Source organism: Anomaloglossus baeobatrachus, chromosome 9, assembly GCF_048569485.1.
Source record: "Anomaloglossus baeobatrachus isolate aAnoBae1 chromosome 9, aAnoBae1.hap1, whole genome shotgun sequence".
NCBI lineage: Eukaryota > Metazoa > Chordata > Amphibia > Anura > Aromobatidae > Anomaloglossus > Anomaloglossus baeobatrachus.
Window position 1 is genome coordinate 188,733,185 of NC_134361.1, and position 13,922 is coordinate 188,747,106.

Sequence of the window (13,922 nt, forward strand, 5' to 3'; positions counted from 1 at the left end):
AGTGTCTCTGTGCAGGGTATGGCGATGGCAGGGGCTTGTACGCCCAGATGGACCGGGGGATAGTTGGTTACTCACTATTGAATGAATCGCATGAGTCTTTTGGTAAACAAAGGTGCTGGTGGCCGGCTGTACTCTGGTCCCCCACCTGGGCTGGTGGTCACTGTCCTTTCCTCTGCACTGTTTTTGTGTATTGTGGGCTGGCTGGTTTGGAACTTAGGAGTCCGCTCCCGGCTTGCTGTGTGCGTAAGGAGCCGTGCCCGTGGGATCTATGGGCCCTGGCGGTTGCCTTATCCCTATCTGTGGGTGGTTATCTTCTTTTGGGACTTTGGTTGGGACAGGACCTATAATCCTGCCCTCAATCGGTTAATTAGCTAGGCCGCTGGTTTCGGTCCTGGCTTCAGGGTCCGAGTACCCCCTCTGTGCATGGTTTCCGGACGGGGTCTCCGGTGTCAGTACCGGTAGGCTCCATCCCTTCTCCGGTCCTCCTCTGATCTGCCGAGCAGTCTTCCCGTCTCCTGCTGACGGAGACCACCGTATGCCACCTAGCCAAGGTACCAGGGCTCCGACGTATACATCTTAATCTAATTTACATATTAACAAAAATATTTCTCTGGGATAAGCCAACAGATCACAGATCTTTTAGGGCTGGAGAAGGTGAGTAAAGTTTTATTTTTTTATTTTTCACACACACGTCTTCTCTCCGGTGTGTGTCACACGGAACACATCCGTGTGGTCCGTGTGTCTTACATGTGACACGTTTGCGTTCCGTGTGACACCCGTGATACCGGAGAGAAAACGGACATGTCGGCGTGAGAAACACACGGACACACGGAAGTACGGAACGGACACACGTTCCGTGCGCAAATACTTTTGTGTGTCCAAAACCATAGGAATACCTAGGTCTACGTGTGTACGTGACTCCGGTACGTGAGAGACCTGCCAAACACGTACCGGAGGCACTTACGTGTGAAAAAGGCCTCAAGCAGGTGGAAAGGAGTGTTCTGTCAGAAGGCATGACCCTATAACCTAAATTGAGAAAACTGACGGCACTTCTTAACAGACAAATGTGAACAGGTGCAAACTGAACATGAAATCTACTCTAATAAATATACAGCTGCGCTCAGACTCTAAAGTATACAAACTCCAAATATAGGAATTTTGACTAAATAAAAAATTGAGACCCTTGGTATATAAATAGGACCGTTTTTTATGTGAGCCCAACAGCCAGGGTCAAGGCATATCACTCTTGCATGACTATATAGTATGTTTGACCCTACTGATAAAGTTCCCTTTTTAAATCTGAATGGTATTTTTAAAAAAATAAATGAGAACAATTTATTCGGTTTTGATCAAATATGATGCATAAAAAAAATAGTTTTCAAGGTAAATTGGGACAAAATTTAATCTGTTAGTTGTGTGTATGTTAAAGGGGAAAAAATTAAGAAATGGAGTAAAAAAAAAAAAGTTTCAGACCGGGGTGAATCATCCCGTTCACACAGGCAAAACCTAGTTGCCAGTTTTAATCACTTTTGTAAAGCAAATGACACATAAAAGCACTTGTAACATTATTTGTCTTTTTACTACACAGTAAATACGACCTTCTTTGAAACGTTTGTGACCCCCAACGTATTGTGTACCCCGGGTGATGTCAGCTTTACAAGGGCAGGGTCGCTGTGTGATCCAGACTGCCGGTCCCTCTACCGTCTCTTTTCTTGCACTCTGCTCTGCAGAATGACATGAAATTTGCATCACAACTAACTTGCGCTGGAATCGCGGGAAGCCATGGCACACAGATGACTGCCGGACCCTCCGTGCAGGACACATGGCCGATATAAAAGGCACTTTCATAACCTCATTTTTGGGCTGAAGGAAATACTTGTTTCCTAATTTTGCAGATTTTAAGGTAAGTGTGCCTTTTTCATGATATAGAAATTGCTTACTGCTGCCATTGTCGGTTCTCTATTCTGTTTTTAGACCAGAATCACAAATGTAATTTTTGAGCCAAAGTCACTGATCAATCCAGAAAAGTAAAATGTATGAAGCTTCTTCTCCCCCTTCCCCCTCAAAAACTGTACTTGTGCTTCCAACTGCAGTTGCGTAGGACCATTGTTTACATTACCTGATCAAAAATATTTACACTGTATTCTGTCTGCATTCTGGAGCCTGTATTTCATTATATAAGGGTGATCTGTATTTATGTATGTATGTATGTATGTATGTATGTGTAAATAGTATAAACCTATATTAAATTGTAGACTTCTATAGAAGAGTGCATAGTATAATATGTATATATGTAATGCATTCATAGAATCTCTTGGTTCCGAAATCAGATCACAGGTTTGAAAATATTTTGTAAAAAAATCAAGTGTCCAAGCACCGGTTATCTATTGCAGGTTTCAATTATGTTTTTTAGATTCTCCCCCTAGTGGTAAATTTTAGAATTATAATTTTTAAAAAAATGTAATAAAAAAAATACACTGTGTGTGTGTGTGTGTATGTATATGTATGTATGTATATGTGTGTGTATATATATATATATATATATATATATGTGTATATATATATATATATATATATATATATATACACACACACACACACACACACACACCTATACACACACTACATACATGTATACGCTACATACTGTATATACACACTAATGTATTATACACTACACGCTAATATACACATATATATATTGTCACAAACCACCGGGGGGGTCACTCAGAAATCCCCCGCGCTGGCTACCAGTACGTCACAATCGGGGGGTAACAAGTGGGGGTCACCCCTCCTTTATACCTCCCGACCGACAGACAGAGCACGTGACGCGCTCTCTAGCGCCCCTCTTATAGTCAGGCCAATTATGGAATTGCCCGACAATAAGCAAGGAGGCCGCTATACTACTTATGCCGATTATTGAAGGGTCCCCGGTGAGAGTAGGGTATATATTCCCCCGACCTCCGCGGGCGGAATATATAAAATCTCCCCGAATCTCACTGGCCTCCCCACAATAATCCTTGGCACAATTCGCTGCCACCAACCGATTTACGGTAACTATTAGCCGAACACACAGACGTGGGATTCAAGATCGAGATAACAGAACAGCCCAAGATTAATTATATAATTTAATCAGCCTAAAGCACACTAGAACTACAATATATACAATAGGGAATCTACAGAATATACATAGGTCAGAGTACAGTTACAATCAAAGCATGGGTTACAAACAGGCATACACAGTTCCAGCAGTTACCTTGTTGCGTCTGGCCACAGGGGGGCGCTGTACCCAGGTTTCTAGGATCCTTCCCACAGATGTTTCCTACACGTGCCCCCAGCGAAAAGAACACTGGAAAGTGGCCGAAGTAGGGTTATCAACCTGGACAGATCCAGGTCCCCTCCTACCTTAGTGACCTCACAGGGAGCACTGCTCCACCCCTGGCTTGAGTTATGGACAATATCCCAACATGGAATATGGGCCATAACTTTGCCTGGGAGCGTCGTAGGCGGACGCCAATGCTCTCATTGTGACAGTTATGAATTTAGCCACAGAACGAGGGGACTCATGACCTGTCTGCCAGTTCCCCATTGGCTGATATCACGCCTGGGGCATTTCCCAATGTCCTGCTCCCATAAAAAGGGGGTGCCGGCATCGTCCACATGCGGAGACACCATTTTTATGGTTGCCATATTTATCGGAAATATGGCTTGCGAGATATGAACCATTTTTTACTGGAGTCGTTCTGTCTAGCTAGTTCCATAGCCTTGCTAATGAGATACAACTCTTGTTACAGGGTGACGGCAGGGAGTCATCCTGTGTCCATTGTTCCCACACCACCTCATCTCCATATCACAGGACATGGCCATGGAGGTGTGAGTGGAACACTGAGAACAAGAAGGGAGGGGGCACTGCCAGGGAGTGATGAGGGATTATGACTGGAGTCATAATTCATCTTCATATCCCGGGATTTGCCTCACACCTCCCCCCTTTTGAGGGCGCTAGGGGGCAGCACACTCCGGTGTTCCCCCGTGCGCCCGTCCGCGACCTCTCCTTGTCGGGACAGCCCGTCTGCGTTACCGTGGTCACGGCCCCTTTTGTGGCGAATGGTGAAGTTGTATTGCTGGAGCGCAAGGCTCCATCGCAACTATCGCCCATTCGTCCCAGAGACGGTGTGCAACCAGCTGAGGGGATTGTGGTCCGTCTCCACGATGAAGTGGCGCCCGTATAGATAGGGTTGCAGACGCTGCAGGGCCCACACTATGGCCAGGCACTCCTTCTCCATCGTGGAATAGGCAACTTCCCTTGGTAACAGCTTCCTGCTCAGGTACAAGACTGGGTGCTCCTGGCTCGCAGAGTCCACCTGGCTGAGCACCGCACCGAGGCCGAAGTCACTGGCGTCGGTCTGTACTACAAACGGCCGCGTGAAGTCGGCTGCCTGTAGCACGGGCGGGCTGGACAGGGCGTCCTTTAGGGCCCGGAAGGCTGTCTCGCAGTCCATTGTCCAATCGACTGCAGAGGGCAGCTTCTTCTTGGTGAGGTCCGTCAAGGGCTTTGCCAGGCTACTATAGCATGGAACAAACCTCCTATAGTACCCAGCGGTCCCCAAGAAGGACATCACCTGCTTCTTGGTCCTGGGGGTGGGCCAGGATGCGATGGCCTCCACTTTCTCAGGCTCGGGCTTCAGTGTTCTCCCGCCTACCCGGTGACCGAGGTACTGGACCTCGCTCATGGCCAGCTGACACTTTCCCGGCTTGATGGTCAAACCTGCCCGGTGGATCCGCCTGAGCACCTGTTCTAGATGCTCTAGGTGGTCCTCCCAGGTGGGACTGAAGACGGCAATGTCATCCAGGTACGCGGCCGCGTACCCTTCAAGTCCCTTGAGCAGGGTGTTGACCATCCGCTGGAAAGTGGCAGGGGCATTCCTCATCCCGAATGGCATCACCGTGGACTCGTACAGTCCAAATGGGGTAATAAAGGCAGAGCGTTCCCTGGCCTTGCGAGTCAGGGGGATCTGCCAATATCCCCGGCTCAGATCCATGATGGTCAGGTACTGAGCCCCGGCCAACTGATCGAGCAGGTCATCGATGCGTGGCATTGGGTACGCATCGGCGACCGTGACCGCATTGAGCCCCCTGTAGTCCACGCAGAACCGAGTGGTTCGGTCCTTCTTAGGGACGAGGACTACAGGCGAGGCCCAAGCGCTGTTGGATGCCTGGATCACCCCCAGCTTCAGCATCTCGTCAATCTCCTGGCGCATGTGTTGCTGCACCTCCAGGGAGACCCGATATGCTGAACGCCGGATCGGGGGATGATCCCCAGTGTCCACGTGATGGACAGCCAAGTCAGTCCTTCCGGGCTGGTTGGTAAACAACCCCCGGAAGGGGAGGAGGGTGGCCCACAGCTGGGACCGTTGGTCTTCCAAGAGCTGGTGGCCAACCTCCACATCCTCAATGGATCCGCCTGCCCTAACCTGGGCTAGCATATCCAAGAGGGTTTCCGCTTCTCCCTCCTCGGGCAGGTTGCACACGGGGAGCGCACATGCCTCCCGCTCATGATGTGCCTTCATCATGTTCACATGGAAGGGCTTCCGCCTTCCACGGGCAGGGTCCAGGGTGACCAGGTACGTTACAGGGTTGAGCTGCTGGTACACGAGGTATGGGCCTTCCCAGGCTGCCTGAAGCTTGTCCTGTGGTACGGGGACCAGTACCCACACCTTTTGACCCACTTGGTAGGTCCTCTCACAAGCGTTCTGGTCGTACCAACGCTTCTGATCGGCCTGGGCTTGAGCCATATTGTCGTGTACCAGTTGCGTCAAGGCCTGCATTTTGTCCCGGAAGCGCATGACATACTCGATAACCGACACTCCAGGGGTGGCCAAATCCCCTTCCCAAGCCTCTTTCACCAGAGCCAGGGGGCCCCGCACACGTCGCCCGTACAGGAGCTCAAACGGTGAGAATCCTGTTGAGGCCTGTGGAACCTCCCGGTAAGCAAATAACAGGTGTGGGAGATACCGCTCCCAGTCACGCCCATGGGAGTCGACCAACATCTTAAGCATCTGCTTTAAGGTGCCATTGAACCGCTCGCACAGGCCATTAGTCTGTGGATGGTACGGGCTGGCCACCAGATGTCGCACCTGGACTTGCTTACAGAGGGCCTCCATCAGCTGGGACATGAATTGGGTCCCCCGGTCAGTGAGCATTTCCTGGGGAAAACCCACTCGGGAGAAAATCTCCAGCAATGCGGTGGCCACCTTGTCAGCCCGAATGGACGACAAGGCCACTGCTTCTGGGTACCGGGTGGCATAGTCCACTACCGTCAGTATGAAGCGTTTCCCGGAGCTGCTGGGGATGGCCAGCGGGCCGACCAGATCCACAGCCACCCTCCTGAAAGGCTCATCGATGATGGGCAGAGATACTAGTGGGGCTTTGGGGTGTGGCCCCGCCTTCCCCACTCTCTGACAGGTTTCACACGAACGGCAGTAGGCAGCCACATCGGCCCCCATTTTTGGCCAGTAGAAATGCTGGTTTAACCTGGCCTTGGTCTTAGCGATCCCTAGGTGTCCGGCCATCGGAATCTCATGTGCGATCCGCAACAACTCCGTCCGGAACGGATAGGGTACCACCAACTGTCGGTCCCTGGGCCACGCCTCCGGTGAACCCTGCTGGACCGTGGCCCGGTACAGCCGTCCTTGGTCCCAGACCACTCGCTCCGGGTCCGAGTCCGAGGGAGGCTGTGCCGCCTGCTCCTTAAGAGCTTTCAGGCTGTCGTCAGCTTCTAACGCTGCCTGAAACCCCTGACTAGATGTGGCCAGAATCGACGAGACTGTCACATCTTCGGTCAGTACCCCGGGACCTGTGTCCTGGCCTCCACCTGACTCGGCTGCCACTTGGTCAGAAGGGGAAGAGCTATCGGACCTCCGGGAGGCCCCTTGGCTTCCAGCACTCCCACTGCGGGTGACAGCGGCCACAGCCGCTGCGACCGTGGGTCGTGCCTGCTCCTCCTCCGTTCCTGACCAAGTCGCCGGTTCAGGCAGACCTACCTGGCTTCCTGACACCCCGGTTGTGGGGGAACCATGCACCGAGATCTTACCTGGGAGCACTTCCGCTCCTGGACCGGCCCCAATCTCACCTGCCTGTTCCCCTCCTGCAGCAACAGAACCCCGCTGTGAAATCTCTGGGGACCCCACATTTGCTGTGGTAGCCCCCACCCCACACACTGGTCCTCCCCCTGCAGCACCCTGCTCTCTGCTTATCCCTGCAGAGGGCAACAGATCCCAGCTCACAGGCTGGTTACTTGTAGAGGCATTGTCACACCTTTCTCTGACCCCCTCCCCTGTCACAGCTGCAGCTGAGTGTGTGTCTATGGTGTCTATGCAAGCAGAAATATCAGAGTTCACTCCCTCCTCCCTTACATCATTCATAGATAACACATTAACATTGTCCGGAGGCATGTCAGTACGGGCTGAAGGTTCAGCCCTTGGTTGGGGCCCAAACTGGGAGGTTATCTGCCCCAAATCTGTCCCAAGTAGCACGTTTGCAGGGATCCGATCAGTTACCCCCACCTCCCTCACCCCCCGCCCTGCGCCCCAGTCCACATAAATGTCAGCAACAGGCAGCGCCGGGTCAGTGCCTCCAATCCCGGAGACAGCGAGGGTTTTTCCAGGGATCAAGTCTTGGGGGGACACCATCTCAGGCCGCACCAGAGTCACCTCCGAGGCGCTGTCTCGCAGTCCTATGGTCACAGACCGGCCGACGGTGACAGGTTGGAAGCTGTCCAGGGACCTACCACCACCCCCACCCACACAATACACCTTGGGCGGCCCTTGGGACGGGGACGGAGCCGGGGCCTTGGGACGCTGAGGGCACATGGCCTTGAAGTGTCCAGGTAGGTTGCACTGGTGGCACCGTCTTGGTTCTGCCACGGGCCTGGAGAGGGGAGTTGAGGGGGACACCCCCTGCAGTCTAGGGGCAGGTGGGGCAGTCGCAGAATTCATCTTACCCCCTCTCCAGGTGCTGCTGGTGGCTGCTCTCCTGGCTTCAGGAGCCCGATTGTTGGTGTAGTCATCGGCCAGGGCAGCTGTAGCCGTGGACCCCTTTGGCTTCTGGTCTCGGATGAACTGGCGGAGATCCTCAGGGCAGTTCCACAAGAGTTGCTCCGTGATGAACAAGTCCAGGATCTCCGGTCCGGTGGAAAGCTGCAGGCCTTGGGTCCAGTGGTCGGCAGCTCGGGCAAGTGCCCGCCTGTGGTCAGCCCAGGAGTCCTTTGGTCCCTTCTGTAGGCTCCGGAACTTCTTGCGGTAGGACTCTGGGGTGAGGTTGTACTGTTGGATCAGGGCCCGCTTGATGGTGTCGTAGCCCTGATCTGCCTCAGCAGGCAAGTCCACAAGGATATCCAGGGCCTTACCCCTTAAACGGGGGGTCAGGTATTTGGCCCACTGCTCCTTGTCCAGATGGTGCTGCAAGCAAGTCCGTTCAAAAGCAGTCAAGAAAGAGTCCAAGTCTCCATCCTTCTCCAGCACTGGGAAGTCCTCAACACGGACCTTTGGAAGTTTGGTGTCTTGAAGGTCACGTGTGGCTGATGAGGGCCGGAGCTGAGCTAGCTGCAGCTGGTGGTCACGGTCTGCCTGTTGCCGTCGCTCCGCAGCCTCACGCTCTGCCTGGCGCTCTTCACGCGCTGCCTGCCGCTCTGCCCTGCGCTCTGCCAGGAGTTCCTTGTAGCCCTTCTGGTCTCCAGCCTGGAGAAGGGCCATAGCCATTTGAAGAAGGCTATCCGAGCCTCCCAGGCTCGGTGGAATGGCACGTGGTGATCTGCGGCACGCTGCAGAGCTAGGCGATTCACTGTCCCTTTCAGAGCGGAGGGCTGGCATCTGGCTCGTTGAGGAACCTTGGGTGAGCTGCTCCTCATCTTGTCCATAATTGCCAGGTTGTGCAATGTCCTCGGCAGAACGGTTTTCTGGCGTCGAGCTCCTGGAGGACTCGTGGGCAACCTCCTCATTGCTGTCCACAGCACCGTCCTCCCTCTCTTCGGCTCCTGCCTTAGCATTGGCCAGTTGCATAGCTCTGCTCCTGGTGCCATCAGCCATTCTTGCAGACTTTTGGTCACTGACACAGAACTGACACCTGATGCCTCCACACACCTTACAGTATCTGCACTCTGACACTCTAGTGTTGAGCTAGTCTGAAGACCCCAGCAGCCACAGCTGCTGCAGGCAGTCTTTAGTGTCTGGGAGTATGGGTCTCACACTCACACACACTATTATCTCGATCCCACCGCTATGCCACCAATATGTCACAAACCACCGGGGGGGTCACTCAGAAATCCCCTGCGCTGGCTACCAGTACGTCACAATCGGGGGGTAACAAGTGGGGGTCACCCCTCCTTTATACCTCCCGACCGACAGACAGAGCACGTGACGCGCTCTCTAGCGCCCCTCTTATAGTCAGGCCAATTATGGAATTGCCCGACAATAAGCAAGGAGGCCGCTATACTACTTATGCCGATTATTGAAGGGTCCCCGGTGAGAGTAGGGTATATATTCCCCCGACCTCCGCGGGCGGAATATATAAAATCTCCCCGAATCTCACTGGCCTCCCCACAATAATCCTTGGCACAATTCGCTGCCACCAACCGATTTACGGTAACTATTAGCCGAACACACAGACGTGGGATTCAAGATCGAGATAACAGAACAGCCCAAGATTAATTATATAATTTAATCAGCCTAAAGCACACTAGAACTACAATATATACAATAGGGAATCTACAGAATATACATATGTCAGAGTACAGTTACAATCAAAGCATGGGTTACAAATAGGCATACACAATTCCAGCAGTTACCTTGTTGCGTCTGGCCACAGGGGGGCGCTGTACCCAGGTTTCTAGGATCCTTCCCACAGATGTTTCCTACACGTGCCCCCAGCGAAAAGAACACTGGAAAGTGGCCGAAGTAGGGTTATCAACCTGGACAGATCCAGGTCCCCTCCTACCTTAGTGACCTCACAGGGAGCACTGCTCCACCCCTGGCTTGAGTTATGGACAATATCCCAACATGGAATATGGGCCATAACTTTGCCTGGGAGCGTCGTAGGCGGACGCCAATGCTCTCATTGTGACAGTTATGAATTTAGCCACAGAACGAGGGGACTCATGACCTGTCTGCCAGTTCCCCATTGGCTGATATCACGCCTGGGGCATTTCCCAATGTCCTGCTCCCATAAAAAGGGGGTGCCGGCATCGTCCACATGCGGAGACACCATTTTTATGGTTGCCATATTTATCGGAAATATGGCTTGCGAGATATGAACCATTTTTTACTGGAGTCGTTCTGTCTAGCTAGTTCCATAGCCTTGCTAATGAGATACAACTCTTGTTACAGGGTGACGGCAGGGAGTCATCCTGTGTCCATTGTTCCCACACCACCTCATCTCCATATCACAGGACATGGCCATGGAGGTGTGAGTGGAACACTGAGAACAAGAAGGGAGGGGGCACTGCCAGGGAGTGATGAGGGATTATGACTGGAGTCATAATTCATCTTCATATCCCGGGATTTGCCTCACATATATATATATATATATATATATATATATATATATATATGTGTGTATATTAGCGTGTAGTGTATAATACATTAGTGTGTATATACAGTATGTAGCGTATACATGTATGTAGTGTGTGTATAGGTGTGTGTGTGTATATATGTGTGTGTGTATGTATGTGTATATATATATATATATATTATATATAATATATATATATATATATAATATATATGTGTGTGTGTGTGTGTGTATGTATATATATATATATATATTTATATTATATATTATATAGTATATAGTATATAGTATATAGTATATAGTATATAGTATATAGTATATATTATATATTATATATTATATATTATATATTATATATAATATATAATATTATATATTTTATATTATATTATATTATATTATATTATATTATAGCTGTAGTACCCGGGTGTTGCCCGGGATATAAACTGTCTCCGTCGCTGTCTATCAGCTGTGCATCCACCAGACTTCTGCACAACACAACTGATGGTCCTAATCTCATTTATATGGCAAGAAATCCCACTTATTAAACCTGACAGGGCACACCTGTGAAGTGAAGACTATTTCCGGTGACTACCTCTTAAAGCTCATCAAGAGAATGCCAAGAGTGTGCAAAGCAGTAATCAAAGAAAAAGGTGGCGACTTTGAAGAACCTAGAATATATGACATATTTTCAGTTGTTTCACACTTTAAGTATTTCATTCCACATGTGTTAATCTATTATAGTAGATAATTATCTACCAATGTCCTTTTTTGGGACGCCAAATCTTTTGCTTCTAGGAACTAAGATTTTATAATTGGGTCAAATAATTATTTTAATAATTAATCATTATTAATGATTAATACTTATTACTAATAATAATTATTCTTAATTTAATTATTAATTATAATTTGACAAATTATGTTTCTGATTCATTAGGACCCGAATCATTAAAAATCTGTCATTTTAATAAAAAAAAATGAAAATTGCTAATTTGGCAAGTAATGAGTTAAGTCATAGTTTTGATGCCTTCAATATGAATGTACAATTTTCAGAGTCATGAAAATAAAGAAAACTCTTTGAGGTGTGTCCAAACTTTTGGTCTGTACTGTGTGTGTGTGTGTGTGTGTGTGTGTGTGTGTGTGTGTATATGTATGCATGTGTGTGTGTGTATATATATATATATATATATATATATATATGCATGTGTATATATGTGTGTATGTATATATTTGTGTGTGTGTATATATATGTATGTGTATATATAACATGTATATATGAGAGAGAGATATACACACAGGCGTAAATTAGAATGACAAAAAATCCACTTTGTGTTACTGAAAACATTACTCATGTTGGACATTCTGATCAATGTAAAATGTATTTAGAGAAAAAAAACCAACAAACACAAAAATCTTGCATGTATCACGGAATATTTTTTTTTCTCCTAAACTTTAGTCCCATTAGCAAACTTAAACATGTTACCACTTGATCACTTTGCATGAGTATTTGTGGCTCTTCTATGAGCCTAGCCTCTGAATGAACTTAACCCTGAAACAGCCTAAACAGGCTATTGGAAGAAAAAGAATACCCAAGTCCATATTACAATAGTCCTGATGAAGCTGATGCGAAACGCGCGTCAAGGTGTAGGGCAGTGTGGTCTGTAAGGTTTCTAGTGCTTGTTTAGTGGGTATTTGTGCCATGTGAATACAACAATGATGGTAACACGAAGCACCTTTTTGTATTATGGTTGTCTGTGAAATCTCATTGCCCTTTAGGATACAATCTGTTTGCTAACTGCCTACTATATATGTCCTTGGTTAAAAAACAATAGTTGCTTACATGTGCCTTAAACATTATACTGTATACAGGGCATTTTGTTCAGAGACTGATATCTCGATAGGAGATTCCACCATGTCTGACATTTGTTTGATAATGCTGTTATTTGATACAGTATATAATATATACATTTCTTACTGATCCTTGTCTGTATCACACTGCCCTGTTTCTTTTCTTGTTTTTAACATACTATTTTTTGTGATTCCTTTTTGCTGTCCTTAATAAAATGAATTAATAATGCTATACTGGTCTATTATGACATTATTGTTGGTACAGTTAGGTACAGGGTCAATTGCAGGTACTATTTATCCTAAACAGGCTGATTAGGGGTTAAGATAATTGGCAGAGATGTATGATTATTTTTTTTTTTCCTCTTAAAGGGAATCTGTTACCAGGTTTTTGCTCCCCCATCTGAAAACTGCATAATGTAGAGACAGAGACCCTGATTCCAGCAATGCATCACTTAATGTACTGGATCCAGCAGTTGTGATAATACCTCCCAACTTTTGAAGAATAAAAAGAGGGACAAACTATACGGCGCGCTACAAGCCCCCCTTAGGAAATTTTGATCACGACCCCTAGCCACACCCATTTGGCATTTTTATCCCTGGCAGGAGATGTCAAAGGGGCGGTGGCAGTGAGGAATATTCAGCAGATGCCCAGGACTGAAGGATGTAGACTTAAATACAGCACTGTCCGCTGTATCCAGGACTGTTCAGAGTATAGATGAGCGGATTGTTTCATTTTCTTCCGGTCTAGAGTCCAGGTCAATGGTATCTGGTGACTGGACAGGAGGCTGTGAATCTTAGACCTTCAGGCATCCCCGCTGCGGCTTTTGATTATCCAGGGCTGGTGTGACGTCATCTGAATACAAGTAGTTACTTTTTTTGTAATTGTTCCTATAAAACAAGTGAAAAACAAACCTCTAGAATACACAGGTACATAGAAATACACTTCTATGTACAGATGGATCTCTATGTACCTGTATAATCACTGGTGTGTCATGGGTGACAGTCATGTGGTTTTTGGCAATAGAAGGTCAGTGTTTGGCTCACTGACCCTCTATTTTTTCCTGCCTTTAATATTCATTGCTATAGGTAACTTTCCTGCTGGATTTTAACCTCTTCCTTTTTAGAACCCAGAGTAACTCGCCTTCCACCCAGCTGCTGATCATCGGGATTCCGTCATCTTCCCTTGACTGGTGCTGGTGATTATTCTTCAGTTCATTCTAGCTCTGGTTGCAAGCAGATGGCTTGTACTCCTCTGTGGTATCATTGCTGTAACTTTGCTGAACTTCTACCTGAGTCACTAATGATAAGGAATTCATGCATTTTCCCCTTGTGTCATCCTTGTGTCTTTCTTTAGTGTTTAGTGGGGTTGACTAAGAACTCATCTCACTCGTTCCCTATTTAGGGTCCAGCACTGGGGATACTTAGGGTCAGGTATCCAGCGCGGCGCATAGATGCATAACCTATCTAGAATGGTGAGGGACCCCAGGGACCAGCAGTAGGTTTGGTCAGGG

General features: G+C 48.2%; 1 protein-coding gene across 2 annotated transcripts in view; it reads left to right on the top strand.

Annotated features, from left to right (window-relative positions):
• Positions 1 to 1,758: 1,758 nt before the first annotated feature.
• The window catches only part of ADGRD2 (adhesion G protein-coupled receptor D2), a 322,387-nt gene continuing 310,223 nt past the window's right edge, over positions 1,759 to 13,922 (top strand). For both annotated transcript variants that reach the window (XM_075324128.1, XM_075324127.1), the window contains exon 1: positions 1,759 to 1,903. The gene's annotated coding sequence lies outside the window, so the exon portion shown is untranslated. The remainder of the gene's footprint in view (positions 1,904 to 13,922) is intronic.